Source organism: Benincasa hispida, chromosome 5 (assembly GCF_027475165.1).
Source record: "Benincasa hispida cultivar pf3 chromosome 5, pf3_genome.v1.1, whole genome shotgun sequence".
Taxonomy (NCBI): domain Eukaryota; kingdom Viridiplantae; phylum Streptophyta; class Magnoliopsida; order Cucurbitales; family Cucurbitaceae; genus Benincasa; species Benincasa hispida.
This window is the reverse complement of record NC_143482.1, coordinates 23,515,103-23,520,794: the sequence shown is the minus strand read 5'-3', so window position 1 is coordinate 23,520,794 and position 5,692 is coordinate 23,515,103. Positions and strand designations below refer to the sequence as shown.

The 5,692-nt window shown below is 40.5% G+C and overlaps 1 non-coding gene across 1 annotated transcript; it reads right to left on the bottom strand.

The window, feature by feature from the left end:
- Nucleotides 1-4,121: 4,121 nt before the first annotated feature.
- On the bottom strand, nt 4,122-4,228 carry LOC120078837 (small nucleolar RNA R71). The gene has a single exon (XR_005482118.1). It is a non-coding gene; the product is annotated as a small nucleolar RNA R71 (small nucleolar RNA).
- Nucleotides 4,229-5,692: the final 1,464 nt, after the last annotated feature.

Genomic DNA, 5,692 nt, shown 5'->3' with positions numbered 1-5,692 from the left:
ATTTTATTCTCGGTCGCATATATCACATTAGTATCGCATTAATCACCACAATCCCCGTGTTCGACCTCAGATCACTCTAAGAAACTTGCGTTGGAATTATACTTGGTTCCAGCGTAAGAAAACTTGTGACACGCGCACACTACACGAACGCATACTACGAAAGCTTCTAAGCATCACCGCATACATCATTCAGAACGTAGTATCACATATTATCATTATCGCAAAGTGCATACGTCATCAACCTCATAAGTTATTGGCATCTCACGATTACGAGCTTACAGTGACAAGTGGACTTCTAAAGAGTTTAGAAGAAAACTCCTTGCCGGTATATGAATCATGCCTCGAAGGCAAGATGACCAAACGACCTTTTACTGGAAAAGGCTACAGAGTGAAGGAAGCCTTGGAGCTTATACATTCATACCTCTGTGGTATGTTAGAGCTCGAGGTGGGTATGAATATTTCATCTCTTTCATAGATGATTATTCAAGGTTTGGGTATCTCTACTTAATGCAGTGAAAGTCTGAAGCTCTTGACAAGTTCAAGGAGTATAAGGCTGAAGTTGAAAACTTGTTAGGTAAGAAGATAAAAACACTACGATCTGATCGTGATGGAGAGTATATTGACCTCCAATTCTAGAATTATATGATAGAACATGGGATTTCATTCCAACTCTCGGCCCCTGGTACACCTTAGCAAAATAGTGTATCTGAAAGGAGAAACAAAACCTTGTTGGATATGGTTCGATCTATGATGAGTTATGCTAATCTTCTAGACTCATTTTGGGGTTATGCCGTGCATACTGCATGTTATATCATAAACAACGTTCCCTCGAAAAGTGTTTCTGAAACAGCTGTTGAGTTATGGAGAGGCCGTAAAGGTAGTTTACGCCACTTTAAGATTTGGGGTTGTCTGGCACATGTGCTAGCGACTAATCCAAAGAAGTTAGAACCGCGTTTGAAGGTTTTCCTCTTTGTCTGCTACCCCAAGGGAACGAAAGGTGGATACTTCTATGATCCGAGTGAGAAAAAAGTGTTTGTTTCTACAAATGCTATCTTCTTGGAAGAAGACCACATGAGGGATCATATGCCACAGAGTAAGCTCGTTATATGTGAGATCTCTAGTGAGATTGAGACTGCTGAGGGTTCAACAAGAGTTGTTGAACAGGCCGAAAGATCAACAAGAGTTGTTAAGATCGGAACGTCTAGTCAACCAAGTCATGAGTTGAGACTGCCTCGATGTAGTGGGAGGGTTATGAACCCACTGGATCAGTACATGGGTTTGACTGAGGCCCAAAACATCATTTCGAATGACGGGGTCGAGGATTTGTTGTCTTTTAAGAAAGAAATGGATGATGTTGACAAAGATGAATGGGTTAAAGCCATGAACCAGGAAATGGAGTCTATGTACTTCAATAACGTCTGGGAGCTTGTTGATCCACCTGATGGGGTAAGACCTATTGGTGTAAGTGGATCTTTAAGTGAAAGAGAGGTGTAGATGGAAAGGTTCAAACCTTAAGGCTAGACTCGTGGCAAAGGGTTATACCCAGGTTGAGGGAGTTGACTATAAGGAAACTTTCTCACATGTTATCATACTCAAGTCTATCAGGATTCTCCTATCCATAGCCACATTTTATGATTATGGAATATGGAAAATGGATGTCAAGACTGCCTTTCTTAATGGTAATCTTGAGGAGACCATCTATATGACTCAACCAGAGGGGTTCATAGTTCCAGATCAAGAGCAAAGAGTTTGCAAGCTTAATAGGTCTATTTATAGGCTGAAACAAGCATCTAGATCTTGGAACATCAGATTTGACACTGCTGTCAAGTCGTTTGGCCTTGATCTGAACGTTGATGAGCCTTGTGTTTACAAGATGATCATCAACAACTCAATAGCTTTCCTGGTACTGTATGTGGATGATATCCTATTTATTGGGAATGATGTAGGGTGAAAACTGGTAGAAATACAAGTTATTAAAGCTCAAATTATTATAACAATGGGAGAAAGCGATGGTAAAATAGGCAATATTACGATTGAATGCACCAAACTATAATAAAATTACAATTGCTAATGCTCATCGCATAAAAAAAATTAAATTGCATTATTCTGTGCAGGTACAATGCGATGGTGCGCTTGAGTTTGCGATCCAAGGGCACAATGCGATAGTGCGTTTGAGTTTGCGATCCAATGGCACAATGCGATAGTGCGTTTGAGTTTGCAATCCAAGGGCACAATGCGATGGCGTGTTTGAGTTTGGGATCCAAGGCTAACTCAAAGATAATCGCGTAAAGACCTTACATAAAGGTGATAGCATAATATAATGAAAGATGATGGGACGTGAAGCTAATAACGGTCAATTCGGAAATATAGTTGAAGGCCGTTGAAGACCATACCGTTGCAAATACATTGAACTTCTGGTGACTACTAGACGGTGCAACAGGGTATGGAAACCAATGCGTCCCATCTATGCAATCATTAGTGAGAAGAACTGCTTTGTCTAGAAGTCTATAAATACCCAATGCTACCAAACCAGAGAGCGAGCGCGCAAGGAGGCGAGGCAAAGCCGAGGGAAGGGAATTTTTGGAAAGGTCGAGAGACTGCCGGAAACAACACGGAGGAGAGACACCAAACCCTTGAGAGAGCAAGAGTTAACAACTTGGGAAAGAATTGAAGTGATAAGAGTAGTGTAAAAATCCAGAGAAAGTAAGACATTGCTTACCTGGCTTGATACTTCTTACACCATTTATTGTTTTGTACTCAAACACTTTATTTGCAAAAATGGAAACTTCATTTCAATTTATGTTTAGTCTCTTCACACCATGTATGAGTAACTAAATTTGTGAATGGGTTGAGAAGTACTTAGCTAACATGACTTAAGCTATGCACTTTATGCGATCATCTTGTCTTATGTATGCTTCATTCATCACTTGGAGTACTTGAGAGAGTAGTTTAAAGACAAAATCTAGGCTTGAGAGAGTCGGATTAGATCGCATAAGCAAGAGTAGAGACTAAGAAATAAGTTTTATCTGCTGCATTCCATACACATCGCATGCATCCTAGAAATAGGAAATGCGGCCTTATGCATTGAAAAATGTTGTGCTTAATATTTGTGTATAGCATGATCGCATGACTTGTACAATATCTTAAGAAATGATAGCAAAGCCTCTTCTCAACCCCTTTATTGCATACTTGTCACAACACCAACCTTTCATCGCCGTGCATTTAATTCCATCGCATTAGAAAATCTAAGTTAAATCACCATCTACTTCTTAATCACCACCGCAATAGGATCACAGAGTCCATCGCATATCTATTTAGTAATCCTTACGTTCGACCCTGGACTTACCAGGACCCTAAGAAGGCTTAAACTTGGGCTTTGTTAGGAAAACTTGCATGATCATCGCATCCACACATCCTTACATCGCATGATATATCAACGCATTAAGGTTTTGGTGCCGTTGCTGGGGATTATGGTATAGATTACGCTAACATCAAACCTCTTTGATGTTTGCGGCTTTTGACCTTTGGAGTATTGCAATTCCACTTGTGAAGGAAGAAACAAGCGTTGTATGAGTGAAGGACATACTTCTGAGCCCAAGCATGACCCAGGGATCGAAAGAACTTTTTGCGAAAAGTAGAGAAACAAATGTAAACGGCAAGAAAAAGTTCGTAGAATGGCTAAACAACTTGAAGAATGAGTAGCGAATGAAAACAACATGATGGAAAATCCCGTCCTACTGGAAAATGATCGCAATAGACCCATCTGGGACTATGCATCACCAAACTTGTATGATTTCTCCCCAGGAATCATGAGACCAGCACTGGATGGATCAAGGTTCGAGATGAAGCCAGTGATGTTACAAATGATACGAACAGTAGGACAGTTCGGAGGATGGCATGGTGAAGAACCGCACGCCCATCTACGAAGCTTCATTGAAATTTGCAACACTTTTGTGTTCTCTAATATTTGCCCAGAAGAGGTTCGACTCACGTTATTTCCATTTTTACTATGCGATAAAGCAAGAAAATGGGCATACTCTCTCGAATCAGGAGAGATAACGTCATGTGAACAAGTTGTGGAGAAGTTTATGAAGAAGTATTTACCTCCCACAGAGAATGCCAGAAGGAGGAAATTGATCACCAATTTTGAACAAGAAGAAGATGAATCGCTCAGTGATGCATGGGCTAGATTCAAGAGACTAGTACACGACGGCCCACACAATGGATTGTCGGATTGCCTCCAAATGGAGATTTTCTATCATGGACTCAACTCTGCATCGTAGACAGCTGCCAATGCGGCAGCAACCGAAGGTCTTCTGGACAAAACATATGATGAAGCAAAGAATATTCTTCGTCACATCTCGAAAAACCATGAAGATTGGCAAGAAAGCGATCAAAGAACAAAGCCCAGAGAAGGTAATATGAGTAATGGTGCCATCGCATCATTACAAAATCAGATGAATGCGATGATAAACTTATTGCAAGGCATCACAATAAACAATTTAGGAACTCGAAATGGGCAAGTCAATGCGATAAAGCAAACAAGCACTAGCTGTGTCGTATGTGAAGAATCACATTCTTTTGAAGAATGCCCACGAAATCCTTAATCAGTTTACTTTGTCAAAAACAATCCTTTTTCAAACATTTACAACCCGGGGTGGTGAAATCACCCTATTTTTTCTTGGAAGAACAACCAACAACAAGGCAGTCAGCCTATGGCTCAGAGAGAGGGACCGCCAGGTTTTTTTTCATAGAACTAATGGACAACAGCAAGCTAGCAGCTCCCAAACACCATCCCCATCATCCCTGGAAAACTTGTTGAAGCAATACATCGAAAAGAATGAAACAGTCCTTCAAAACCAAGTTACATCCATCCACAATTTGGAAATTCAAATGGGACAAATTGTAGAAGAGCTAAAGAACAGACCCCAATGGACATTGCCTAGCTCAATCGAGCTTCCACGCAATCCAGGGAATACAGGGAAAGAACACTGCCAATCAGTCACCCTAAGGAGTGGAAATGCTGCAACAGAAGTCAGAAGGAGCCTCACAAGGCCGAATCAAAGGAGCAACCTTTGATTAAATCAGAAAAGCCTTTATTGTAGACTGAATCAAAGGAGTCTGAAACTAGAGAACCAGAAGATGCACTCACCTCTAAGCCTATAGACCATGAAACACTGAAAGTACAACTACATCCATTCCCTCAAAGACTGAAAAAGAAACATAAGGATGAAGGCCAGTATCAACGTTTCTTAGAAATATTGAAACAATTGCACATCAATATTCCATTCATAGAAGTGATAGAGCAGATGCCGGTGTATGCAAAATTTTTGAAGGACATTGTCTCGAAGAAGAGAAGCACAGGAAGATTCGCCATGGTGGCCTTGACATAAGAATCTAACACTATAATCCCACCAAAGATGTGCAACCTAGGCAGTTTCACAATACCCTGCTCAATAGGAGGAATCTATATTGGTCAAGCATTATGCGATCTTGGGGCAAACATAAATTTAATGCCTCTTTCAATCTTCAAAGGATTAAATGTGGGATAGCTAACACCCACAATGGTGACTCTTTAACTTGCTGATAGATCCTTGGTGCACCCTGAAGGGAAATTAAAGGATATCTTGGTAACAATAGACAGATTCATTCTACTTGCAGACTTCATTATCTTAGATTATGAGGTGGATAA